We start from the raw sequence: 27,463 nt of genomic DNA on the forward strand, positions 1-27,463 counted from the left end.
GGTACCCCAAAACAATACTTGAATTCACAATACATGGATTAGGAGATCAGTGTCTTAAGCCACTGTGTCTCTCTGTGATCAGCATGACCTATATGGATTGATAGAAGCAGTAATAAAAAAAGAATCACGGAGGGCACAGAGACATGCCCATGAAATTCTGAAATGTAAAAAAAATCCCTGTTTACACTTCATTTCTAAAAGTAGAATTGGATAGCTTCGATCCATCAACCTCTGTGTTATGTGCCCAGCTCTTCTCTTCGGTTTGCACTTCATTGCTCAAAGCAAACTGGATAGCAGAGGATGGTTTCGATCCCTAAATCACTTGGTTAACTGCCCTGCACACTTCCACTTCATCCCTCCACTTTCAGGTACCCCAAAACAATACTTGAACTCACAATAAATGGATTAGGCGGTCAGTGTCTTAAGTCAATGTGGAAATGTGTGATCAGCATGACCTATATGAACTGATAGAAGCAGTTGTAAAAAAAAATTGCATTTCGGAGGGCACAGAGACATGCCCATGAAATTCTCCTTTTTTATCCCAGTTAAATCTTCATTTCTAAAAAGTAAATTGGAAAGCTTCAATCCATCAAACTCTGTGTCACGTGCTGATCTCTCTTCCTCCGCATACATCCAGCCCAGATGGGACTCGAACCCACGGCTTAGAAGGCCAGTGCCTTATCCATTAGGCCACTGGGGCACTTGCTGATAATGAACTGGATAGCAGAGAGTGGTTTCAACCGAACGTACACGTGGTTAAAGTAGACATCACGCTTTCGCTTCGCTTCTGTAACCAGCATGACCTGTACAAACTGACAGAAGCAGTCAAAAAATAATCACGGAGGGTACTGAGACATGCCCATGAAATTATGGTTTAATATTTCTGTTTCCACTTCATTGCTAAAGCAAACTGAATAGCAGAGGATGGTTTCGATCCATAAATCACTGGGTTAACTGCCAGGCACACTTCCACTTCATCACTCCACCCTTCAGGTACCCCAAAACAATACTTGAATTCACAATACATGGATTAGGAGATCAGTGTCTTAAGCCACTGTGTCTCTCTGTGATCAGCATGACCTATATGGATTGATAGAAGCAGTAATAAAAAAAGAATCACGGAGGGCACAGAGACATGCCCATGAAATTCTCAAATGTAAAAAAAAAATCCCTGTTTACACTTCATTTCTAAAAGTAGAATTGGATATCTTCGATCCATCAACCTCTGTGTTATGTGCCCAGCTCTTCTCTTCTGTTTGCACTTCATTGCTCAAAGCAAACTGGATAGCAGAGGATGGTTTCGATCCCTAAATCACTTGGTTAACTGCCCTGCACACTTCCACTTCATCCCTCCACTTTCAGGTACCCCAAAACAATACTTGAACTCACAATAAATGGATTAGGCGGTCAGTGTCTTAAGTCACTGTGGAAATGTGTGATCAGTATGACCTATATGAACTGATAGAAGCAGTTGTAAAAAAAAATTGCATTTCGGAGGGCACAGAGACATGCCCATGAAATTCTCCTTTTTTATCCCAGTTAAATCTTCATTCTAAAAAGTAAATCGGAAAGCTTCAATCCATCAAACTCTGTGTCACGTGCTGATCTCTCTTCCTCCGCATACACCCACCCCAGATGGGACTCGAACCCACAATCCCTGGCTTAGAAGGCCAGTGCCTTATCCATTAGGCCACTGGGGCACTTGCTGAAAATGAACTGGATAGCAGAGAGTGGTTTCTACCGAACGTACACGTGGTTAAAGTAGACATCACGCTTCCGCTTCGCTTCTGTAATCAGCATGACCTGTACAAACTGACAGAAGCAGTCAAAAAATTATCACGGAGGGCACTGAGACATGCCCATGAAATTATGGTTTAATATTTCTGTTTCCACTTCATTGCTAAAGCAAACTGAATAGCAGAGGATGGTTTCGATCCATAAATCACTGGGTTAACTGCCAGGCACACTTCCACTTCATCACTCCACTTTCAGGTACCCCAAAACAATACTTGAATTCACAATACATGGATTAGGAGATCAGTGTCTTAAGCCACTGTGTCTCTCTGTGATCAGCATGACCTATATGGATTGATAGAAGCAGTAATAAAAAAAGAATCACGGAGGGCACAGAGACATGCCCATGAAATTCTGAAATGTAAAAAAAATCCCTGTTTACACTTCATTTCTAAAAGTAGAATTGGATAGCTTCGATCCATCAACCTCTGTGTTATGTGCCCAGCTCTTCTCTTCTGTTTGCACTTCATTGCTCAAAGCAAACTGGATAGCAGAGGATGGTTTCGATCCCTAAATCACTTGGTTAACTGCCCTGCACACTTCCACTTCATCCCTCCACTTTCAGGTACCCCAAAACAATACTTGAACTCACAATAAATGGATTAGGCGGTCAGTGTCTTAAGTCACTGTGGAAATGTGTGATCAGCATGACCTATATGAACTGATAAATCAAATCAAATCAAATCAAATCAAATTTTATTTGTCACATACACATGGTTAGCAGATGTTAATGCGAGTGTAGCGAAATGCTTGTGCTTCTAGTTCCGACAATGCAGTAATAACAAGTAATCTAACTAACAATTCCAAAACTACTGTCTTGTACACAGTGTAAGGGGATAAAGAATATGTACATAAGGATATATGAATGAGTGATGGTACAGAGCAGCATAGGCAAGATACAGTAGATGGTATCGGGTACAGTATGTACAAATGAGATGAGTATGTAAACAAAGTGGCATAGTATAGTATAAAGTGGCTAGTGATACATGTATTACATAAGGATACCGTCGATGATATAGAGTACAGTATATACGTATGCGTATGAGATGAATAATGTAGGGTAAGTAACATTTATATAAGGTAGCATTGTTTAAAGTGGCTAGTGATATATTTACATCATTTCCCATCAATTCCCATTATTAAAGTGGCTGGAGTTGAGTCAGTGTCAGTGTGTTGGCAGCAGCCACTCAGTGTTAGTGGTGGCTGTTTAACAGTCTGATGGCCTTGAGATAGAAGCTGTTTTTCAGTCTCTCGGTCCCAGCTTTGATGCACCTGTACTGACCTCGCCTTCTGGATGATAGCGGGGTGAACAGGCAGTGGCTCGGGTGGTTGATGTCCTTGATGATCTTTATGGCCTTCCTGTGACATCGGGTGGTGTAGGTGTCCTGGAGGGCAGGTAGTTTGCCCCCGGTGATGCGTTGTGCAGACCTCACTACCCTCTGGAGAGCCTTACGGTTGAGGGCGGTGCAGTTGCCATACCAGGCGGTGATACAGCCCGCCAGGATGCTCTCGATTGTGCATCTGTAGAAGTTTGTGAGTGCTTTTGGTGACAAGCCGAATTTCTTCAGCCTCCTGAGGTTGAAGAGGCGCTGCTGCGCCTTCTTCACGATGCTGTCTGTGTGAGTGGACCAATTCAGTTTGTCTGTGATGTGTATGCCGAGGAACTTAAAACTTGCTACCCTCTCCACTACTGTTCCATCGATGTGGATAGGGGGGTGTTCCCTCTGCTGTTTCCTGAAGTCCACAATCATCTCCTTAGTTTTGTTGACGTTGAGTGTGAGGTTGTTTTCCTGACACCACACTCCGAGGGCCCTCACCTCCTCCCTGTAGGCCGTCTCATCGTTGTTGGTAATCAAGCCTACCACTGTTGTGTCGTCCGCAAACTTGATGATTGAGTTGGAGGCATGCGTGGCCACGCAGTCGTGGGTGAACAGGGAGTACAGGAGAGGGCTCAGAACGCAACCTTGTGGGGCCCCAGTGTTGAGGATCAGCGGGGAGGAGATGTTGTTGCCTACCCTCACCACCTGGGGGCGGCCCGTCAGGAAGTCCAGTACCCAGTTGCACAGGGCGGGGTCGAGACCCAGGGTCTCGAGCTTGATGACGAGCTTGGAGGGTACTATGGTGTTGAATGCCGAGCTGTAGTCGATGAACAGCATTCTCACATAGGTATTCCTCTTGTCCAGATGGGTTAGGGCAGTGTGCAGTGTGGTTGAGATTGCATCGTCTGTGGACCTATTTGGGCGGTAAGCAAATTGGAGTGGGTCTAGGGTGTCAGGTAGGGTGGAGGTGATATGGTCCTTGACTAGTCTCTCAAAGCACTTCATGATGACGGATGTGAGTGCTACGGGGCGGTAGTCATTTAGCTCAGTTACCTTAGCTTTCTTGGGAACAGGAACAATGGTGGCCCTCTTGAAGCATGTGGGAACAGCAGACTGGTATAGGGATTGATTGAATATGTCCGTAAACACACCGGCCAGCTGGTCTGCGCATGCTCTGAGGGCGCGGCTGGGGATGCCATCTGGGCCTGCAGCCTTGCGAGGGTTAACACGTTTAAATGTCTTACTCACCTCGGCTGCAGTGAAGGAGAGACCGCATGTTTTCGTTGCAGGCCGTGTCAGTGGCACTGTATTGTCCTCAAAGCGGGCAAAAAAGTTATTTAGTCTGCCTGGGAGCAAGACATCCTGGTCCGTGACTGGGCTGGGTTTCTTCCTGTAGTCCGTGATTGACTGTAGACCCTGCCACATGCCTCTTGTGTCTGAGCCGTTGAATTGAGATTCTACTTTGTCTCTGTACTGGCGCTTAGCTTGTTTGATAGCCTTGCGGAGGGAATAGCTGCACTGTTTGTATTCGGTCATGTTACCAGACACCTTGCCCTGATTAAAAGCAGTGGTTCGCGCTTTCAGTTTCACACGAATGCTGCCATCAATCAATCAGAAGCAGTTGTAAAAAAAAATTGCATTTCGGAGGGCACAGAGACATGCCCATGAAATTCTCCTTTTTTATCCCAGTTAAATCTTCATTTCTAAAAAGTAAATTGGAAAGCTTCAATCCATCAAACTCTGTGTCACGTGCTGATCTCTCGTCCTCCGCATACATCCACCCCAGATGGGACTCGAACCCACAATCCCTGGCTTAGAAGGCCAGTGCCTTATCCATTAGGCCACTGGGGCACTTGCTGATAATGAACTGGATAGCAGAGAGTGGTTTCAACCGAACGTACACGTGGTTAAAGTAGACATCACGCTTTCGCTTCGCTTCTGTAATCAGCATGACCTGTACAAACTGACAGAAGCAGTCAAAAAATTATCACGGAGGGCACTGAGACATGCCCATGAAATTATGGTTTAATATTTCTGTTTCCACTTCATTGCTAAAGCAAACTGAATAGCAGAGGATGGTTTCGATCCATAAATCACTGGGTTAACTGCCAGGCACACTTCCACTTCATCACTCCACTTTCAGGTACCCCAAAACAATACTTGAATTCACAATACATGGATTAGGAGATCAGTGTCTTAAGCCACTGTGTCTCTCTGTGATCAGCATGACCTATATGGATTGATAGAAGCAGTAATAAAAAAAGATTCACGGAGGGCACAGAGACATGCCCATGAAATTCTGAAATGTAAAAAAAAAATCCCTGTTTACACTTCATTTCTAAAAGTAGAATTGGATAGCTTCGATCCATCAACCTCTGTGTTATGTGCCCAGCTCTTCTCTTCTGTTTGCACTTCATTGCTCAAAGCAAACTGGATAGCAGAGGATGGTTTCAATCCCTAAATCACTTGGTTAACTGCCCTGCACACTTCCACTTCATCCCTCCACTTTCAGGTACCCCAAAACAATACTTGAACTCACAATAAATGGATTAGGCGGTCAGTGTCTTAAGTCACTGTGGAAATGTGTGATCAGCATGACCTATATGAACTGATAGAAGCAGTTGTAAAAAAAAATTGCATTTCAGAGGGCACAGAGACATGCCCATGAAATTCTCCTTTTTTATCCCAGTTAAATCTTCATTTCTAAAAAGTAAATCGGAAAGCTTCAATCCATCAAAATATGTGTCACGTGCTGATCTCTCTTCCTCCGCGTACACCCACCCCACATGGGACTCGAACCCACAATCCCTGGCTTAGAAGGCCAGTGCCTTATCCATTAGGCCACTGGGGCACTTGCTGATAATGAACTGGACAGCAGAGAGTGGTTTCAACCGAACGTACACGTGGTTAAAGTAGACATCACGCTTTCGCTTCGCTTCTGTAAACAGCATGACCTGTACAAACTGACAGAAGCAGTCAAAAAATAATCACGGAGGGCACTGAGACATGCCCATGAAATTATGGTTTAATATTTCTGTTTCCACTTCATTGCTAAAGCAAACTGAATAGCAGAGGATGGTTTCGATCCATAAATCACTGGGTTAACTGCCAGGCACACTTCCACTTCATCACTCCACTTTCAGGTACCCCAAAACAATACTTGAATTCACAATACATGGATTAGGAGATCAGTGTCTTAAGCCACTGTGTCTCTCTGTGATCAGCATGACCTATATGGATTGATAGAAGCAGTAATAAAAAAAGAATCACGGAGGGCACAGAGACATGCCCATGAAATTCTGAAATGTAAAAAAAAAATCCCTGTTTACACTTCATTTCTAAAAGTAGAATTGGATAGCTTCGATCCATCAACCTCTGTGTTATGTGCCCAGCTCTTCTCTTCTGTTTGCACTTCATTGCTCAAAGCAAACTGAATAAATGGATTAGGCGGTCAGTGTCTTAAGTCACTGTGGAAATGTGTGATCAGCATGAACTATATGAACTGATAGAAGCAGTTGTAAAAAAAAAATGCATTTCGGAGGGCACAGAGACATGCCCATGAAATTCTCCTTTTTTATCCGAGTTAAATCTTCATTTCTAAAAAGTAAATCGGAAAGCTTCAATCCATCAAACTCTGTGTCACGTGCTGATTTCTCTTCCTCCGCATACACCCACCCCAGATGGGACTCGAACCCACAATCCCTGGCTTAGAAGGCCAGTGCCTTATCCATTAGGCCACTGGGGCACTTGCTGAAAATGAACTGGATAGCAGAGAGTGGTTTCTACCGAACGTACACGTGGTTAAAGTAGACATCACGCTTTCGCTTCGCTTCTGTAACCAGCATGACCTGTACAAACTGACAGAAGCAGTCAAAAAATAATCACGGAGGGTACTGAGACATGCCCATGAAATTATGGTTTAATATTTCTGTTTCCACTTCATTGCTAAAGCAAACTGAATATCAGAGGATGGTTTCGATCCATAAATCACTGGGTTAACTGCCAGGCACACTTCCACTTCATCACTCCACCCTTCAGGTACCCCAAAACAATACTTGAATTCACAATACATGGATTAGGAGATCAGTGTCTTAAGCCACTGTGTCTCTCTGTGATCAGCATGACCTATATGGATTGATAGAAGCAGTAATAAAAAAAGAATCACGGAGGGCACAGAGACATGCCCATGAAATTCTGAAATGTAAAAAAAAATCCCTGTTTACACTTCATTTCTAAAAGTAGAATTGGATAGCTTCGATCCATCAACCTCTGTGTTATGTGCCCAGCTCTTCTCTTCTGTTTGCACTTCATTGCTCAAAGCAAACTGAATAAATGGATTAGGCGGTCAGTGTCTTAAGTCACTGTGGAAATGTGTGATCAGCATGAACTATATGAACTGATAGAAGCAGTTGTAAAAAAAAAATGCATTTCGGAGGGCACAGAGACATGCCCATGAAATTCTGAAATGCAAAAAAAATCCCTGTTTACACTTCATTTCTAAAAGTAGAATTGGATAGCTTCGATCCATCAACCTCTGTGTTATGTGCCCAGCTCTTCTCTTCTGTTTGCACTTCATTGCTCAAAGCAAACTGGATAGCAGAGGATGGTTTCAATCCCTAAATCACTTGGTTAACTGCCCTGCACACTTCCACTTCATCCCTCCACTTTCAGGTACCCCAAAACAATACTTGAACTCACAATAAATGGATTAGGCGGTCAGTGTCTTAAGTCACTGTGGAAATGTGTGATCAGCATGACCTATATGAACTGATAGAAGCAGTTGTAAAAAAAAATTGCATTTCAGAGGGCACAGAGACATGCCCATGAAATTCTCCTTTTTTATCCCAGTTAAATCTTCATTTCTAAAAAGTAAATCGGAAAGCTTCAATCCATCAAAATATGTGTCACGTGCTGATCTCTCTTCCTCCGCGTACACCCACCCCACATGGGACTCGAACCCACAATCCCTGGCTTAGAAGGCCAGTGCCTTATCCATTAGGCCACTGGGGCACTTGCTGATAATGAACTGGACAGCAGAGAGTGGTTTCAACCGAACGTACACGTGGTTAAAGTAGACATCACGCTTTCGCTTCGCTTCTGTAAACAGCATGACCTGTACAAACTGACAGAAGCAGTCAAAAAATAATCACGGAGGGCACTGAGACATGCCCATGAAATTATGGTTTAATATTTCTGTTTCCACTTCATTGCTAAAGCAAACTGAATAGCAGAGGATGGTTTCGATCCATAAATCACTGGGTTAACTGCCAGGCACACTTCCACTTCATCACTCCACTTTCAGGTACCCCAAAACAATACTTGAATTCACAATACATGGATTAGGAGATCAGTGTCTTAAGCCACTGTGTCTCTCTGTGATCAGCATGACCTATATGGATTGATAGAAGCAGTAATACAAAAAGAATCACGGAGGGCACAGAGACATGCCCATGAAATTCTGAAATGTAAAAAAAAATCCCTGTTTACACTTCATTTCTAAAAGTAGAATTGGATAGCTTCGATCCATCAACCTCTGTGTTATGTGCCCAGCTCTTCTCTTCTGTTTGCACTTCATTGCTCAAAGCAAACTGAATAAATGGATTAGGCGGTCAGTGTCTTAAGTCACTGTGGAAATGTGTAATCAGCATGAACTATATGAACTGATAGAAGCAGTTGTAAAAAAAAAATGCATTTCGGAGGGCACAGAGACATGCCCATGAAATTCTGAAATGTAAAAAAAATCCCTGTTTACACTTCATTTCTAAAAGTAGAATTGGATAGCTTCGATCCATCAACCTCTGTGTTATGTGCCCAGCTCTTCTCTTCTGTTTGCACTTCATTGCTCAAAGCAAACTGGATAGCAGAGGATGGTTTCGATCCCTAAATCACTTGGTTAACTGCCCTGCACACTTCCACTTCATCCCTCCACTTTCAGGTACCCCAAAACAATACTTGAACTCACAATAAATGGATTAGGCGGTCAGTGTCTTAAGTCACTGTGGAAATGTGTGATCAGCATGACCTATATGAACTGATAGAAGCAGTTGTAAAAAAAAATTGCATTTCAGAGGGCACAGAGACATGCCCATGAAATTCTCCTTTTTTATCCCAGTTAAATCTTCATTTCTAAAAAGTAAATCGGAAAGCTTCAATCCATCAAAATATGTGTCACGTGCTGATCTCTCTTCCTCCGCGTACACCCACCCCACATGGGACTCGAACCCACAATCCCTGGCTTAGAAGGCCAGTGCCTTATCCATTAGGCCACTGGGGCACTTGCTGATAATGAACTGGACAGCAGAGAGTGGTTTCAACCGAACGTACACGTGGTTAAAGTAGACATCACGCTTTCGCTTCGCTTCTGTAATCAGCATGACCTGTACAAACTGACAGAAGCAGTCAAAAAATTATCACGGAGGGCACTGAGACATGCCCATGAAATTATGGTTTTATATTTCTGTTTCCACTTCATTGCTAAAGCAAACTGAATAGCAGAGGATGGTTTCGATCCATAAATCACTGGGTTAACTGCCAGGCACACTTCCACTTCATCACTCCACTTTCAGGTACCCCAAAACAATACTTGAATTCACAATACATGGATTAGGAGATCAGTGTCTTAAGCCACTGTGTCTCTCTGTGATCAGCATGACCTATATGGATTGATAGAAGCAGTAATAAAAAAAGATTCACGGAGGGCACAGAGACATGCCCATGAAATTCTGAAATGTAAAAAAAAAATCCCTGTTTACACTTCATTTCTAAAAGTAGAATTGGATAGCTTCGATCCATCAACCTCTGTGTTATGTGCCCAGCTCTTCTCTTCTGTTTGCACTTCATTGCTCAAAGCAAACTGGATAGCAGAGGATGGTTTCAATCCCTAAATCACTTGGTTAACTGCCCTGCACACTTCCACTTCATCCCTCCACTTTCAGGTACCCCAAAACAATACTTGAACTCACAATAAATGGATTAGGCGGTCAGTGTCTTAAGTCACTGTGGAAATGTGTGATCAGCATGACCTATATGAACTGATAGAAGCAGTTGTAAAAAAAAATTGCATTTCAGAGGGCACAGAGACATGCCCATGAAATTCTCCTTTTTTATCCCAGTTAAATCTTCATTTCTAAAAAGTAAATCGGAAAGCTTCAATCCATCAAAATATGTGTCACGTGCTGATCTCTCTTCCTCCGCGTACACCCACCCCACATGGGACTCGAACCCACAATCCCTGGCTTAGAAGGCCAGTGCCTTATCCATTAGGCCACTGGGGCACTTGCTGATAATGAACTGGACAGCAGAGAGTGGTTTCAACCGAACGTACACGTGGTTAAAGTAGACATCACGCTTTCGCTTCGCTTCTGTAATCAGCATGACCTGTACAAACTGACAGAAGCAGTCAAAAAATTATCACGGAGGGCACTGAGACATGCCCATGAAATTATGGTTTTATATTTCTGTTTCCACTTCATTGCTAAAGCAAACTGAATAGCAGAGGATGGTTTCGATCCATAAATCACTGGGTTAACTGCCAGGCACACTTCCACTTCATCACTCCACTTTCAGGTACCCCAAAACAATACTTGAATTCACAATACATGGATTAGGAGATCAGTGTCTTAAGCCACTGTGTCTCTCTGTGATCAGCATGACCTATATGGATTGATAGAAGCAGTAATAAAAAAAGATTCACGGAGGGCACAGAGACATGCCCATGAAATTCTGAAATGTAAAAAAAAAATCCCTGTTTACACTTCATTTCTAAAAGTAGAATTGGATAGCTTCGATCCATCAACCTCTGTGTTATGTGCCCAGCTCTTCTCTTCTGTTTGCACTTCATTGCTCAAAGCAAACTGGATAGCAGAGGATGGTTTCAATCCCTAAATCACTTGGTTAACTGCCCTGCACACTTCCACTTCATCCCTCCACTTTCAGGTACCCCAAAACAATACTTGAACTCACAATAAATGGATTAGGCGGTCAGTGTCTTAAGTCACTGTGGAAATGTGTGATCAGCATGACCTATATGAACTGATAGAAGCAGTTGTAAAAAAAAATTGCATTTCAGAGGGCACAGAGACATGCCCATGAAATTCTCCTTTTTTATCCCAGTTAAATCTTCATTTCTAAAAAGTAAATCGGAAAGCTTCAATCCATCAAAATATGTGTCACGTGCTGATCTCTCTTCCTCCGCGTACACCCACCCCACATGGGACTCGAACCCACAATCCCTGGCTTAGAAGGCCAGTGCCTTATCCATTAGGCCACTGGGGCACTTGCTGATAATGAACTGGACAGCAGAGAGTGGTTTCAACCGAACGTACACGTGGTTAAAGTAGACATCACGCTTTCGCTTCGCTTCTGTAAACAGCATGACCTGTACAAACTGACAGAAGCAGTCAAAAAATAATCACGGAGGGCACTGAGACATGCCCATGAAATTATGGTTTAATATTTCTGTTTCCACTTCATTGCTAAAGCAAACTGAATAGCAGAGGATGGTTTCGATCCATAAATCACTGGGTTAACTGCCAGGCACACTTCCACTTCATCACTCCACTTTCAGGTACCCCAAAACAATACTTGAATTCACAATACATGGATTAGGAGATCAGTGTCTTAAGCCACTGTGTCTCTCTGTGATCAGCATGACCTATATGGATTGATAGAAGCAGTAATAAAAAAAGAATCACGGAGGGCACAGAGACATGCCCATGAAATTCTGAAATGTAAAAAAAAAATCCCTGTTTACACTTCATTTCTAAAAGTAGAATTGGATCGCTTCGATCCATCAACCTCTGTGTTATGTGCCCAGCTCTTCTCTTCTGTTTGCACTTCATTGCTCAAAGCAAACTGAATAAATGGATTAGGCGGTCAGTGTCTTAAGTCACTGTGGAAATGTGTGATCAGCATGAACTATATGAACTGATAGAAGCAGTTGTAAAAAAAAAATGCATTTCGGAGGGCACAGAGACATGCCCATGAAATTCTCCTTTTTTATCCCAGTTAAATCTTCATTTCTAAAAAGTAAATCGGAAAGCTTCAATCCATCAAACTCTGTGTCACGTGCTGATTTCTCTTCCTCCGCATACACCCACCCCAGATGGGACTCGAACCCACAATCCCTGGCTTAGAAGGCCAGTGCCTTATCCATTAGGCCACTGGGGCACTTGCTGAAAATGAACTGGATAGCAGAGAGTGGTTTCTACCGAACGTACACGTGGTTAAAGTAGACATCACGCTTTCGCTTCGCTTCTGTAACCAGCATGACCTGTACAAACTGACAGAAGCAGTCAAAAAATAATCACGGAGGGTACTGAGACATGCCCATGAAATTATGGTTTAATATTTCTGTTTCCACTTCATTGCTAAAGCAAACTGAATAGCAGAGGATGGTTTCGATCCATAAATCACTGGGTTAACTGCCAGGCACACTTCCACTTCATCACTCCACCCTTCAGGTACCCCAAAACAATACTTGAATTCACAATACATGGATTAGGAGATCAGTGTCTTAAGCCACTGTGTCTCTATGTGATCAGCATGACCTATATGGATTGATAGAAGCAGTAATAAAAAAAAGAATCACGGAGGGCACAGAGACATGCCCATGAAATTCTGAAATGTAAAAAAAAAATCCCTGTTTACACTTCATTTCTAAAAGTAGAATTGGATATCTTCGATCCATCAACCTCTGTGTTATGTGCCCAGCTCTTCTCTTCTGTTTGCACTTCATTGCTCAAAGCAAACTGGATAGCAGAGGATGGTTTTGATCCCTAAATCACTTGGTTAACTGCCCTGCACACTTCCACTTCATCCCTCCACTTTCAGGTACCCCAAAACAATACTTGAACTCACAATAAATGGATTAGGCGGTCAGTGTCTTAAGTCACTGTGGAAATGTGTGATCAGCATGAACTATATGAACTGATAGAAGCAGTTGTAAAAAAAAATGCATTTCGGAGGGCACAGAGACATGCCCATGAAATTCTCCTTTTTTATCCCAGTTAAATCTTCATTTCTAAAAATTGAATGGGAAATCTTCAATCCATCAAACTCTGTGTCACATGCTGATCTCTCGTCCTCCACATACATCCACCCCAGATGGGACTCGAACCCACAATCCCTGGCTTAGAAGGCCAGTGCCTTATCCATTAGGCCACTGGGGCACTTGCTGATAATGAACTGGATAGCAGAGAGTGGTTTCAACCAAACGTACACGTGGTTAAAGTAGACATCACGCTTTCGCTTCGCTTCTGTAACCAGCATGACCTGTACAAACTGACAGAAGCAGTCAAAAAATAATCACGGAGGGCACTGAGACATGCCCATGAAATTATGGTTTAATATTTCTGTTTCCACTTCATTGCTAAAGCAAACTGAATAGCAGAGGATGGTTTCGATCCATAAATCACTGGGTTAACTGCCAGGCACACTTCCACTTCATCACTCCACTTTCAGGTACCCCAAAACAATACTTGAATTCACAATACATGGATTAGGAGATCAGTGTCTTAAGCCACTGTGTCTCTCTGTGATCAGCATGACCTATATGGATTGATAGAAGCAGTAATAAAAAAAGAATCACGGAGGGCACAGAGACATGCCCATGAAATTCTGAAATGTAAAAAAAATCCCTGTTTACACTTCATTTCTAAAAGTAGAATTGGATAGCTTCGATCCATCAACCTCTGTGTTATGTGCCCAGCTCTTCTCTTCGGTTTGCACTTCATTGCTCAAAGCAAACTGGATAGCAGAGGATGGTTTCGATCCCTAAATCACTTGGTTAACTGCCCTGCACACTTCCACTTCATCCCTCCACTTTCAGGTACCCCAAAACAATACTTGAACTCACAATAAATGGATTAGGCGGTCAGTGTCTTAAGTCACTGTGGAAATGTGTGATCAGCATGACCTATATGAACTGATAGAAGCAGTTGTAAAAAAAAATTGCATTTCGGAGGGCACAGAGACATGCCCATGAAATTCTCCTTTTTTATCCCAGTTTCTGTAACCAGCATGACCTGTACAAACTGAAAGAAGCAGTCAAAAAATAATCACGGAGGGCACTGAGACATGCCCATGAAATTATGGTTTAATATTTCTGTTTCCACTTCATTGCTAAAGCAAACTGAATAGCAGAGGATGGTTTCGATCCATAAATCACTGGGTTAACTGCCAGGCACACTTCCACTTCATCACTCCACTTTCAGGTACCCCAAAACAATACTTGAATTCACAATACATGGATTAGGAGATCAGTGTCTTAAGCCACTGTGTCTCTCTGTGATCAGCATGACCTATATGGATTGATAGAAGCAGTAATAAAAAAAGAATCACGGATGGCACAGAGACATGCCCATGAAATTCTCAAATGTAAAAAAAAAATCCCTGTTTACACTTCATTTCTAAAAGTAGAATTGGATATCTTCGATCCATCAACCTCTGTGTTATGTGCCCAGCTCTTCTCTTCTGTTTGCACTTCATTGCTCAAAGCAAACTGGATAGCAGAGGATGGTTTCGATCCCTAAATCACTTGGTTAACTGCCCTGCACACTTCCACTTCAACCCTCCACTTTCAGGTACCCCAAAACAATACTTGAACTAACAATAAATGGATTAGGCGGTCAGTGTCTTAAGTCACTGTGGAAATGTGTGATCAGCATGACCTATATGAACTGATAGAAGCAGTTGTAAAAAAAATTGCATTTCGGAGGGCACAGAGACATGCCCATGAAATTCTCCTTTTTTATCCCAGTTAAATCTTCATTTCTAAAAAGTAAATCGGAAAGCTTCAATCCATCAAACTCTGCGTCACGTGCTGATCTCTCTTCCTCCGCATACATCCACCCCAGATGGGACTCAACCCACGGCTTAGAAGGCCAGTGCCTTATCCATTAGGCCACTGGGGCACTTGCTGATAATGAACTGGATAGCAGAGAGTGGTTTCAACCGAACGTACACGTGGTTAAAGTAGACATCACGCTTTCGCTTCGCTTCTGTAACCAGCATGACCTGTACAAACTGACAGAAGCAGTCAAAAAATAATCACGGAGGGTACTGAGACATGCCCATGAAATTATGGTTTAATATTTCTGTTTCCACTTCATTGCTAAAGCAAACTGAATAGCAGAGGATGGTTTCGATCCATAAATCACTGGGTTAACTGCCAGGCACACTTCCACTTCATCACTCCACCCTTCAGGTACCCCAAAACAATACTTGAATTCACAATACATGGATTAGGAGATCAGTGTCTTAAGCCACTGTGTCTCTCTGTGATCAGCATGACCTATATGGATTGATAGAAGCAGTAATAAAAAAAGAATCACGGAGGGCACAGAGACATGCCCATGAAATTCTCAAATGTAAAAAAAAAATCCCTGTTTACACTTCATTTCTAAAAGTAGAATTGGATATCTTCGATCCATCAACCTCTGTGTTATGTGCCCAGCTCTTCTCTTCTGTATGCACTTCATTGCTCAAAGCAAACTGGATAGCAGAGGATGGTTTCGATCCCTAAATCACTTGGTTAACTGCCCTGCACACTTCCACTTCATCCCTCCACTTTCAGGTACCCCAAAACAATACTTGAATTCACAATACATGGATTAGGAGATCAGTGTCTTAAGCCACTGTGTCTCTCTGTGATCAGCATGACCTACATGGATTGATAGAAGCAGTAATAAAAAAAGAATCACGGAGGGCACAGAGACATGCCCATGAAATTCTCCAATGTAAAAAAAAAATCCCTGTTTACACTTCATTTCTAAAAGTAGAATTGGATATCTTCGATCCATCAACCTCTGTGTTATGTGCCCAGCTCTTCTCTTCTGTTTGCACTTCATTGCTCAAAGCAAACTGGATAGCAGAGGATGGTTTTGATCCCTAAATCACTTGGTTAACTGCCCTGCACACTTCCACTTCATCCCTCCACTTTCAGGTACCCCAAAACAATACTTGAACTCACAATAAATGGATTAGGCGGTCAGTGTCTTAAGTCACTGTGGAAATGTGTGATCAGCATGACCTATATGAACTGATAGAAGCAGTTGTAAAAAAAAATTGAAAATGAACTGGATAGCAGAGAGTGGTTTCTACCGAACGTACACGTGGTTAAAGTAGACATCACGCTTCCGCTTCGCTTCTGTAATCAGCATGACCTGTACAAACTGACAGAAGCAGTCAAAAAAAATTCACGGAGGGCACTGAGACATGCCCATGAAATTATGGTTTAATATTTCTGTTTCCACTTCATTGCTAAAGCAAACTGAATAGCAGAGGATGGTTTCGATCCATAAATCACTGGGTTAACTGCCAGGCACACTTCCACTTCATCACTCCACTTTCAGGTACCCCAAAACAATACTTGAATTCACAATACATGGATTAGGAGATCAGTGTCTTAAGCCACTGTGTCTCTCTGTGATCAGCATGACCTATATGAATTGATAGAAGCAGTAATAAAAAAAGAATCACGGAGGGCACAGAGACATGCCCATGAAATTCTGAAATGTAAAAAAAAAATCCCTGTTTACACTTCATTTCTAAAAGTAGAATTGGATATCTTCGATCCATCAACCTCTGTGTTATGTGCCCACCCCAAAACAATACTTGAACTCACAATAAATGGATTAGGCGGTCAGTGTCTTAAGTCACTGTGGAAATGTGTGATCAGCATGAACTATATGAACTGATAGAAGCAGTTGTAAAAAAAAATGCATTTCGGGGGGCACAGAGACATGCCCATGAAATTCTCCTTTTTTATGCCAGTTAAATCTTCATTTCTAAAAAGTAAATCGGAAAGCTTCAATCCATCAAACTCTGTGTCACGTGCTGATTTCTCTTCCTCCGCATACACCCACCCCAGATGGGACTCGAACCCACAATCCCTGGCTTAGAAGGCCAGTGCCTTATCCATTAGGCCACTGGGGCACTTGCTGAAAATGAACTGGATAGCAGAGAGTGGTTTCTACCGAACGTACACGTGGTTAAAGTAGACATCACGCTTCCGCTTCGCTTCTGTAATCAGCATGACCTGTACAAACTGACAGAAGCAGTCAAAACATTTTCACTTCAGTTTCCACTTCATTGCTAAAGCAAACTGAATAGCAGAGGATGGTTTCGATCCATAAATCACTGGGTTAACTGCCAGGCACACTTCCACTTCATCACTCCACTTTCAGGTACCCCAAAACAATACTTGAATTCACAATACATGGATTAGGAGATCAGTGTCTTAAGCCACTGTGTCTCTCTGTGATCAGCATGACCTATATGGATTGATAGAAGCAGTAATAAAAAAGAATCACGGAGGGCACAGAGACATGCCCATGAAATTCTCAAATGTAAAAAAAAAATCCCTGTTTACACTTCATTTCTAAAAGTAGAATTGGATATCTTCGATCCATCAACCTCTGTGTTATGTGCCCAGCTCTTCTCTTCTGTTTGCACTTCATTGCTCAAAGCAAACTGGATAGCAGAGGATGGTTTCGATCCCTAAATCACTTGGTGAACTGCCCTGCACACTTCCACTTCATCCCTCCACTTTCAGGTACCCCAAAACAATACTTGAACTCACAATAAATGGATTAGGCGGTCAGTGTCTTAAGTCACTGTGGAAATGTGTGATCAGCATGACCTATATGAACTGATAGAAGCAGTGGTAAAAAAAAATTGCATTTCGGAGGGCACAGAGACATGCCCATGAAATTCTCCTTTTTTATCCCAGTTAAATCACTTCATTGTTAAAGCAAACTGAATAGCAGAGGATGGTTTCGATCCATAAATCACTGGGTTAACTGCCAGGCACACTTCCACTTCATCACTCCACTTTCAGGTACCCCAAAACAATACTTGAATTCACAATACATGGATTAGGAGATCAGTGTCTTAAGCCACTGTGTCTCTCTGTGATCAGCATGACCTATATGGATTGATAGAAGCAGTAATAAAAAAAGAATCACGGAGGGCACAGAGACATGCCCATGAAATTCTGAAATGTAAAAAAAAAATCCCTGTTTACACTTCATTTCTAAAAGTAGAATTGGATATCTTCGATCCATCAACCTCTGTGTTATGTGCCCAGCTCTTCTCTTCTGTTTGCACTTCATTGCTCAAAGCAAACTGGATAGCAGAGGATGGTTTCGATCCCTAAATCACTTGGTTAACTGCCCTGCACACTTCCACTTCATCCCTCCACTTTCAGGTACCCCAAAACAATACTTGAACTCACAATAAATGGATTAGGCGGTCAGTGTCTTAAGTCACTGTGGAAATGTGTGATCAGCATGACCTATATGAACTGATAGAAGCAGTTGTAAAAAAAAATTGCATTTCGGAGGGCACAGAGACATGCCCATGAAATTCTCCTTTTTTATCCCAGTTAAATCTTCATTTCTAAAAAGTAAATCGGAAAGCTTCAATCCATCAAACTCTGTGTCACGTGCTGATCTCTCTTCCTCCACATACACCCACCCCAGATGGGACTCAAACCCACAATCCCTGGCTTAGAAGGCCAGTGCCTAATCCATTAGGCCACTGGGGCACTTGCTGATAATGAACTGGATAGCAGAGAGTGGTTTCAACCGAACGTACACGTGGTTAAAGTAGACATCACGCTTTCGCTTCGCTTCTGTAACCAGCATGACCTGTACAAACTGACAGAAGCAGTCAAAAAATAATCACGGAGGGCACTGAGACATGCCCATGAAATTATGGTTTAATATTTCTGTTTCCACTTCATTGCTAAAGCAAACTGAATAGCAGAGGATGGTTTCGATCCATAAATCACTGGGTTAACTGCCAGGCACACTTCCACTTCATCACTCCACTTTCAGGTACCCCAAAACAATACTTGAATTCACAATACATGGATTAGGAGATCAGTGTCTTAAACCACTGTGTCTCTCTGTGATCAGCATGACCTATATGGATTGATAGAAGCAGTAATAAAAAAAGAATCACGGAGGGCACAGAGACATGCCCATGAAATTCTCAAATGTAAAAAAAAAATCCCTGTTTACACTTCATTTCTAAAAGTAGAATTGGATATCTTCGATCCATCAACCTCTGTGTTATGTGCCCAGCTCTTCTCTTCTGTTTGCACTTCATTGCTCAAAGCAAACTGGATAGCAGAGGATGGTTTCGATCCCTAAATCACTTGGTTAACTGCCCTGCACACTTCCACTTCATCCCTCCACTTTCAGGTACCCCAAAACAATACTTGAACTCACAATAATTGGATTAGGCGGTCAGTGTCTTAAGTCACTGTGGAAATGTGTGATCAGCATGACCTATATGAACTGATAGAAGCAGTTGTAAAAAAAAATGCATTTCGGAGGGCACAGAGACATGCCCATGAAATTCTCCTTTTTTATCCCAGTTAAATCACTTCATTGTTAAAGCAAACTGAATAGCAGAGGATGGTTTCGATCCATAAATCACTGGGTTAACTGCCAGGCACACTTCCACTTCATCACTCCACTTTCAGGTACCCCAAAACAATACTTGAATTCACAATACATGGATTAGGAGATCAGTGTCTTAAGCCACTGTGTCTCTCTGTGATCAGCATGACCTATATGGATTGATAGAAGCAGTAATAAAAAAAGAATCACGGAGGGCACAGAGACATGCCCATGAAATTCTGAAATGTAAAAAAAATCCCTGTTTACACTTCATTTCTAAAAGTAGAATTGGATAGCTTCGATCCATCAACCTCTGTGTTATGTGCCCAGCTCTTCTCTTCGGTTTGCACTTCATTGCTCAAAGCAAACTGGATAGCAGAGGATGGTTTCGATCCCTAAATCACTTGGTTAACTGCCCTGCACACTTCCACTTCATCCCTCCACTTTCAGGTACCCCAAAACAATACTTGAACTCACAATAAATGGATTAGGCGGTCAGTGTCTTAAGTCACTGTGGAAATGTGTGATCAGCATGACCTATATGAACTGATAGAAGCAGTTGTAAAAAAAAATTGCATTTCGGAGGGCACAGAGACATGCCCATGAAATTCTCCTTTTTTATCCCAGTTTCTGTAACCAGCATGACCTGTACAAACTGAAAGAAGCAGTCAAAAAATAATCACGGAGGGCACTGAGACATGCCCATGAAATTATGGTTTAATATTTCTGTTTCCACTTCATTGCTAAAGCAAACTGAATAGCAGAGGATGGTTTCGATCCATAAATCACTGGGTTAACTGCCAGGCACACTTCCACTTCATCACTCCACTTTCAGGTACCCCAAAACAATACTTGAATTCACAATACATGGATTAGGAGATCAGTGTCTTAAGCCACTGTGTCTCTCTGTGATCAGCATGACCTATATGGATTGATAGAAGCAGTAATAAAAAAAGAATCACGGATGGCACAGAGACATGCCCATGAAATTCTCAAATGTAAAAAAAAAATCCCTGTTTACACTTCATTTCTAAAAGTAGAATTGGATATCTTCGATCCATCAACCTCTGTGTTATGTGCCCAGCTCTTCTCTTCTGTTTGCACTTCATTGCTCAAAGCAAACTGGATAGCAGAGGATGGTTTCGATCCCTAAATCACTTGGTTAACTGCCCTGCACACTTCCACTTCATCCCTCCACTTTCAGGTACCCCAAAACAATACTTGAACTAACAATAAATGGATTAGGCGGTCAGTGTCTTAAGTCACTGTGGAAATGTGTGATCAGCATGACCTATATGAACTGATAGAAGCAGTTGTAAAAAAAATTGCATTTCGGAGGGCACAGAGACATGCCCATGAAATTCTCCTTTTTTATCCCAGTTAAATCTTCATTTCTAAAAAGTAAATCGGAAAGCTTCAATCCATCAAACTCTGCGTCACGTGCTGATCTCTCTTCCTCCGCATACATCCACCCCAGATGGGACTCGAACCCACGGCTTAGAAGGCCAGTGCCTTATCCATTAGGCCACTGGGGCACTTGCTGATAATGAACTGGATAGCAGAGAGTGGTTTCAACCGAACGTACACGTGGTTAAAGTAGACATCACGCTTTCGCTTCGCTTCTGTAACCAGCATGACCTGTACAAACTGACAGAAGCAGTCAAAAAATAATCACGGAGGGTACTGAGACATGCCCATGAAATTATGGTTTAATATTTCTGTTTCCACTTCATTGCTAAAGCAAACTGAATAGCAGAGGATGGTTTCGATCCATAAATCACTGGGTTAACTGCCAGGCACACTTCCACTTCATCACTCCACCCTTCAGGTACCCCAAAACAATACTTGAATTCACAATACATGGATTAGGAGATCAGTGTCTTAAGCCACTGTGTCTCTCTGTGATCAGCATGACCTATATGGATTGATAGAAGCAGTAATAAAAAAAGAATCACGGAGGGCACAGAGACATGCCCATGAAATTCTCAAATGTAAAAAAAAAATCCCTGTTTACACTTCATTTCTAAAAGTAGAATTGGATATCTTCGATCCATCAACCTCTGTGTTATGTGCCCAGCTCTTCTCTTCTGTATGCACTTCATTGCTCAAAGCAAACTGGATAGCAGAGGATGGTTTCGATCCCTAAATCACTTGGTTAACTGCCCTGCACACTTCCACTTCATCCCTCCACTTTCAGGTACCCCAAAACAATACTTGAATTCACAATACATGGATTAGGAGATCAGTGTCTTAAGCCACTGTGTCTCTCTGTGATCAGCATGACCTACATGGATTGATAGAAGCAGTAATAAAAAAAGAATCACGGAGGGCACAGAGACATGCCCATGAAATTCTCCAATGTAAAAAAAAAATCCCTGTTTACACTTCATTTCTAAAAGTAGAATTGGATATCTTCGATCCATCAACCTCTGTGTTATGTGCCCAGCTCTTCTCTTCTGTTTGCACTTCATTGCTCAAAGCAAACTGGATAGCAGAGGATGGTTTTGATCCCTAAATCACTTGGTTAACTGCCCTGCACACTTCCACTTCATCCCTCCACTTTCAGGTACCCCAAAACAATACTTGAACTCACAATAAATGGATTAGGCGGTCAGTGTCTTAAGTCACTGTGGAAATGTGTGATCAGCATGACCTATATGAACTGATAGAAGCAGTTGTAAAAAAAAATTGAAAATGAACTGGATAGCAGAGAGTGGTTTCTACCGAACGTACACGTGGTTAAAGTAGACATCACGCTTCCGCTTCGCTTCTGTAATCAGCATGACCTGTACAAACTGACAGAAGCAGTCAAAAAAAATTCACGGAGGGCACTGAGACATGCCCATGAAATTATGGTTTAATATTTCTGTTTCCACTTCATTGCTAAAGCAAACTGAATAGCAGAGGATGGTTTCGATCCATAAATCACTGGGTTAACTGCCAGGCACACTTCCACTTCATCACTCCACTTTCAGGTACCCCAAAACAATACTTGAATTCACAATACATGGATTAGGAGATCAGTGTCTTAAGCCACTGTGTCTCTCTGTGATCAGCATGACCTATATGAATTGATAGAAGCAGTAATAAAAAAAGAATCACGGAGGGCACAGAGACATGCCCATGAAATTCTGAAATGTAAAAAAAAAATCCCTGTTTACACTTCATTTCTAAAAGTAGAATTGGATATCTTCGATCCATCAACCTCTGTGTTATGTGCCCACCCCAAAACAATACTTGAACTCACAATAAATGGATTAGGCGGTCAGTGTCTTAAGTCACTGTGGAAATGTGTGATCAGCATGAACTATATGAACTGATAGAAGCAGTTGTAAAAAAAAATGCATTTCGGGGGGCACAGAGACATGCCCATGAAATTCTCCTTTTTTATCCCAGTTAAATCTTCATTTCTAAAAAGTAAATCGGAAAGCTTCAATCCATCAAACTCTGTGTCACGTGCTGACTTCTCTTCCTCCGCATACACCCACCCCAGATGGGACTCGAACCCACAATCCCTGGCTTAGAAGGCCAGTGCCTTATCCATTAGGCCACTGGGGCACTTGCTGAAAATGAACTGGATAGCAGAGAGTGGTTTCTACCGAACGTACACGTGGTTAAAGTAGACATCACGCTTCCGCTTCGCTTCTGTAATCAGCATGACCTGTACAAACTGACAGAAGCAGTCAAAACATTTTCACTTCAGTTTCCACTTCATTGCTAAAGCAAACTGAATAGCAGAGGATGGTTTCGATCCATAAATCACTGGGTTAACTGCCAGGCACACTTCCACTTCATCACTCCACTTTCAGGTACCCCAAAACAATACTTGAATTCACAATACATGGATTAGGAGATCAGTGTCTTAAGCCACTGTGTCTCTCTGTGATCAGCATGACCTATATGGATTGATAGAAGCAGTAATAAAAAAGAATCACGGAGGGCACAGAGACATGCCCATGAAATTCTCAAATGTAAAAAAAAAATCCCTGTTTACACTTCATTTCTAAAAGTAGAATTGGATATCTTCGATCCATCAACCTCTGTGTTATGTGCCCAGCTCTTCTCTTCTGTTTGCACTTCATTGCTCAAAGCAAACTGGATAGCAGAGGATGGTTTCGATCCCTAAATCACTTGGTGAACTGCCCTGCACACTTCCACTTCATCCCTCCACTTTCAGGTACCCCAAAACAATACTTGAACTCACAATAAATGGATTAGGCGGTCAGTGTCTTAAGTCACTGTGGAAATGTGTGATCAGCATGACCTATATGAACTGATAGAAGCAGTTGTAAAAAAAAATTGCATTTCGGAGGGCACAGAGACATGCCCATGAAATTCTCCTTTTTTATCCCAGTTAAATCACTTCATTGTTAAAGCAAACTGAATAGCAGAGGATGGTTTCGATCCATAAATCACTGGGTTAACTGCCAGGCACACTTCCACTTCATCACTCCACTTTCAGGTACCCCAAAACAATACTTGAATTCACAATACATGGATTAGGAGATCAGTGTCTTAAGCCACTGTGTCTCTCTGTGATCAGCATGACCTATATGGATTGATAGAAGCAGTAATAAAAAAAGAATCACGGAGGGCACAGAGACATGCCCATGAAATTCTGAAATGTAAAAAAAAAATCCCTGTTTACACTTCATTTCTAAAAGTAGAATTGGATAGCTTCGATCCATCAACCTCTGTGTTATGTGCCCAGCTCTTATCTTCGGTTTGCACTTCATTGCTCAAAGCAAACTGGATAGCAGAGGTTGGTTTCGATCCCTAAATCACTTGGTTAACTGCCCTGCACACTTCCACTTCATCCCTCCACTTTCAGGTACCCCAAAACAATACTTGAACTCACAATAAATGGATTAGGCGGTCAGTGTCTTAAGTCACTGTGGAAATGTGTGATCAGCATGACCTATATGAACTGATAGAAGCAGTTGTAAAAAAAAATTGCATTTCGGAGGGCACAGAGACATGCCCATGAAATTCTCCTTTTTTATCCCAGTTAAATCTTCATTTCTAAAAAGTAAATTGGAAAGCTTCAATCCATCAAACTCTATGTCACGTGCTGATTTCTCTTTCTCCGCATACACCCACCCCAGATGGGACTCGAACCCACAATCCCTGGCTTAGAAGGCCAGTGCCTTATCCATTAGGCCACTGGGGCACTTGCTGAAAATAAACTGGATAGCAGAGAGTGGTTTCTACCGAACGTACACGTGGTTAAAGTAGACATCACGCTTTCGCTTCGCTTCTGTAACCAGCATGACCTGTACAAACTGAAAGAAGCAGTCAAAAAATAATCACGGAGGGCACTGAGACATGCCCATGAAATTATGGTTTAATATTTCTGTTTCCACTTCATTGCTAAAGCAAACTGAATAGCAGAGGATGGTTTCGATCCATAAATCACTGGGTTAACTGCCAGGCACACTTCCACTTCATCACTCCACTTTCAGGTACCCCAAAACAATACTTGAATTCACAATACATGGATTAGGAGATCAGTGTCTTAAGCCACTGTGTCTCTCTGTGATCAGCATGACCTATATGGATTGATAGAAGCAGTAATAAAAAAAGAATCACGGATGGCACAGAGACATGCCCATGAAATTCTCAAATGTAAAAAAAAAATCCCTGTTTACACTTCATTTCTAAAAGTAGAATTGGATATCTTCGATCCATCAACCTCTGTGTTATGTGCCCACCCCAAAACAATACTTGAACTCACAATAAATGGATTAGGCGGTCAGTGTCTTAAGTCACTGTGGAAATGTGTGATCAGCATGAACTATATGAACTGATAGAAGCAGTTGTAAAAAAAAATGCATTTCGGGGGGCACAGAGACATGCCCATGAAATTCTCCTTTTTTATCCCAGTTAAATCTTCATTTCTAAAAAGTAAATCGGAAAGCTTCAATCCATCAAACTCTGTGTCACGTGCTGATTTCTCTTCCTCCGCATACACCCACCCCAGATGGGACTCGAACCCACAATCCCTGGCTTAGAAGGCCAGTGCCTTATCCATTAGGCCACTGGGGCACTTGCTGAAAATGAACTGGATAGCAGAGAGTGGTTTCTACCGAACGTACACGTGGTTAAAGTAGACATCACGCTTCCGCTTCGCTTCTGTAATCAGCATGACCTGTACAAACTGACAGAAGCAGTCAAAACATTTTCACTTCAGTTTCCACTTCATTGCTAAAGCAAACTGAATAGCAGAGGATGGTTTCGATCCATAAATCACTGGGTTAACTGCCAGGCACACTTCCACTTCATCACTCCACTTTCAGGTACCCCAAAACAATACTTGAATTCACAATACATGGATTAGGAGATCAGTGTCTTAAGCCACTGTGTCTCTCTGTGATCAGCATGACCTATATGGATTGATAGAAGCAGTAATAAAAAAGAATCACGGAGGGCACAGAGACATGCCCATGAAATTCTCAAATGTAAAAAAAAAATCCCTGTTTACACTTCATTTCTAAAAGTAGAATTGGATATCTTCGATCCATCAACCTCTGTGTTATGTGCCCAGCTCTTCTCTTCTGTTTGCACTTCATTGCTCAAAGCAAACTGGATAGCAGAGGATGGTTTCGATCCCTAAATCACTTGGTGAACTGCCCTGCACACTTCCACTTCATCCCTCCACTTTCAGGTACCCCAAAACAATACTTGAACTCACAATAAATGGATTAGGCGGTCAGTGTCTTAAGTCACTGTGGAAATGTGTGATCAGCATGACCTATATGAACTGATAGAAGCAGTTGTAAAAAAAAATTGCATTTCGGAGGGCACAGAGACATGCCCATGAAATTCTCCTTTTTTATCCCAGTTAAATCACTTCATTGTTAAAGCAAACTGAATAGCAGAGGATGGTTTCGATCCATAAATCACTGGGTTAACTGCCAGGCACACTTCCACTTCATCACTCCACTTTCAGGTACCCCAAAACAATACTTGAATTCACAATACATGGATTAGGAGATCAGTGTCTTAAGCCACTGTGTCTCTCTGTGATCAGCATGACCTATATGGATTGATAGAAGCAGTAATAAAAAAAGAATCACGGAGGGCACAGAGACATGCCCATGAAATTCTGAAATGTAAAAAAAAAATCCCTGTTTACACTTCATTTCTAAAAGTAGAATTGGATATCTTCGATCCATCAACCTCTGTGTTATGTGCCCAGCTCTTCTCTTCTGTTTGCACTTCATTGCTCAAAGCAAACTGGATAGCAGAGGATGGTTTCGATCCCTAAATCACTTGGTTAACTGCCCTGCACACTTCCACTTCATCCCTCCACTTTCAGGTACCCCAAAACAATACTTGAACTCACAATAAATGGATTAGGCGGTCAGTGTCTTAAGTCACTGTGGAAATGTGTGATCAGCATGACCTATATGAACTGATAGAAGCAGTTGTAAAAAAAAATTGCATTTCGGAGGGCACAGAGACATGCCCATGAAATTCTCCTTTTTTATCCCAGTTAAATCTTCATTTCTAAAAAGTAAATCGGAAAGCTTCAATCCATCAAACTCTGTGTCACGTGCTGATCTCTCTTCCTCCACATACACCCACCCCAGATGGGACTCGAACCCACAATCCCTGGCTTAGAAGGCCAGTGCCTAATCCATTAGGCCACTGGGGCACTTGCTGATAATGAACTGGATAGCAGAGAGTGGTTTCAACCGAACGTACACGTGGTTAAAGTAGACATCACGCTTTCGCTTCGCTTCTGTAACCAGCATGACCTGTACAAACTGACAGAAGCAGTCAAAAAATAATCACGGAGGGCACTGAGACATGCCCATGAAATTATGGTTTAATATTTCTGTTTCCACTTCATTGCTAAAGCAAACTGAATAGCAGAGGATGGTTTCGATCCATAAATCACTGGGTTAACTGCCAGGCACACTTCCACTTCATCACTCC

General features: G+C 42.1%; 16 non-coding genes across 16 annotated transcripts; all 16 read right to left on the reverse strand.

Annotated features, from left to right (window-relative positions):
* Window positions 1-1,627: 1,627 nt before the first annotated feature.
* trnar-ucu (transfer RNA arginine (anticodon UCU)) lies at window positions 1,628-1,700 on the reverse strand. The gene has a single exon. It is a non-coding gene; the product is annotated as a tRNA-Arg (tRNA).
* A 3,191-nt stretch (window positions 1,701-4,891) lies between these two features.
* Window positions 4,892-4,964, reverse strand: trnar-ucu (transfer RNA arginine (anticodon UCU)). The gene has a single exon. It is a non-coding gene; the product is annotated as a tRNA-Arg (tRNA).
* A 927-nt stretch (window positions 4,965-5,891) lies between these two features.
* On the reverse strand, window positions 5,892-5,964 carry trnar-ucu (transfer RNA arginine (anticodon UCU)). Its single transcript has one exon. It is a non-coding gene; the product is annotated as a tRNA-Arg (tRNA).
* An 821-nt stretch (window positions 5,965-6,785) lies between these two features.
* On the reverse strand, window positions 6,786-6,858 carry trnar-ucu (transfer RNA arginine (anticodon UCU)). The gene has a single exon. It is a non-coding gene; the product is annotated as a tRNA-Arg (tRNA).
* A 1,192-nt stretch (window positions 6,859-8,050) lies between these two features.
* On the reverse strand, window positions 8,051-8,123 carry trnar-ucu (transfer RNA arginine (anticodon UCU)). The gene has a single exon. It is a non-coding gene; the product is annotated as a tRNA-Arg (tRNA).
* A 1,191-nt stretch (window positions 8,124-9,314) lies between these two features.
* Window positions 9,315-9,387, reverse strand: trnar-ucu (transfer RNA arginine (anticodon UCU)). The gene has a single exon. It is a non-coding gene; the product is annotated as a tRNA-Arg (tRNA).
* Window positions 9,388-10,314: 927 nt separating this feature from the next.
* Window positions 10,315-10,387, reverse strand: trnar-ucu (transfer RNA arginine (anticodon UCU)). The gene has a single exon. It is a non-coding gene; the product is annotated as a tRNA-Arg (tRNA).
* Window positions 10,388-11,314: 927 nt separating this feature from the next.
* trnar-ucu (transfer RNA arginine (anticodon UCU)) lies at window positions 11,315-11,387 on the reverse strand. Its single transcript has one exon. It is a non-coding gene; the product is annotated as a tRNA-Arg (tRNA).
* An 821-nt stretch (window positions 11,388-12,208) lies between these two features.
* Window positions 12,209-12,281, reverse strand: trnar-ucu (transfer RNA arginine (anticodon UCU)). The gene has a single exon. It is a non-coding gene; the product is annotated as a tRNA-Arg (tRNA).
* Window positions 12,282-13,209: 928 nt separating this feature from the next.
* On the reverse strand, window positions 13,210-13,282 carry trnar-ucu (transfer RNA arginine (anticodon UCU)). Its single transcript has one exon. It is a non-coding gene; the product is annotated as a tRNA-Arg (tRNA).
* Window positions 13,283-16,975: 3,693 nt separating this feature from the next.
* trnar-ucu (transfer RNA arginine (anticodon UCU)) lies at window positions 16,976-17,048 on the reverse strand. The gene has a single exon. It is a non-coding gene; the product is annotated as a tRNA-Arg (tRNA).
* Window positions 17,049-18,587: 1,539 nt separating this feature from the next.
* On the reverse strand, window positions 18,588-18,660 carry trnar-ucu (transfer RNA arginine (anticodon UCU)). Its single transcript has one exon. It is a non-coding gene; the product is annotated as a tRNA-Arg (tRNA).
* A 4,347-nt stretch (window positions 18,661-23,007) lies between these two features.
* On the reverse strand, window positions 23,008-23,080 carry trnar-ucu (transfer RNA arginine (anticodon UCU)). The gene has a single exon. It is a non-coding gene; the product is annotated as a tRNA-Arg (tRNA).
* Window positions 23,081-24,619: 1,539 nt separating this feature from the next.
* On the reverse strand, window positions 24,620-24,692 carry trnar-ucu (transfer RNA arginine (anticodon UCU)). The gene has a single exon. It is a non-coding gene; the product is annotated as a tRNA-Arg (tRNA).
* An 802-nt stretch (window positions 24,693-25,494) lies between these two features.
* On the reverse strand, window positions 25,495-25,567 carry trnar-ucu (transfer RNA arginine (anticodon UCU)). The gene has a single exon. It is a non-coding gene; the product is annotated as a tRNA-Arg (tRNA).
* Window positions 25,568-27,106: 1,539 nt separating this feature from the next.
* trnar-ucu (transfer RNA arginine (anticodon UCU)) lies at window positions 27,107-27,179 on the reverse strand. Its single transcript has one exon. It is a non-coding gene; the product is annotated as a tRNA-Arg (tRNA).
* Between the last annotated feature and the right edge of the window lie 284 nt (window positions 27,180-27,463).

Source organism: Oncorhynchus clarkii, unplaced genomic scaffold (genome assembly GCF_045791955.1).
Source record: "Oncorhynchus clarkii lewisi isolate Uvic-CL-2024 unplaced genomic scaffold, UVic_Ocla_1.0 unplaced_contig_1345_pilon_pilon, whole genome shotgun sequence".
In the NCBI taxonomy this organism is placed as follows: Eukaryota; Metazoa; Chordata; class Actinopteri; order Salmoniformes; family Salmonidae; genus Oncorhynchus; species Oncorhynchus clarkii.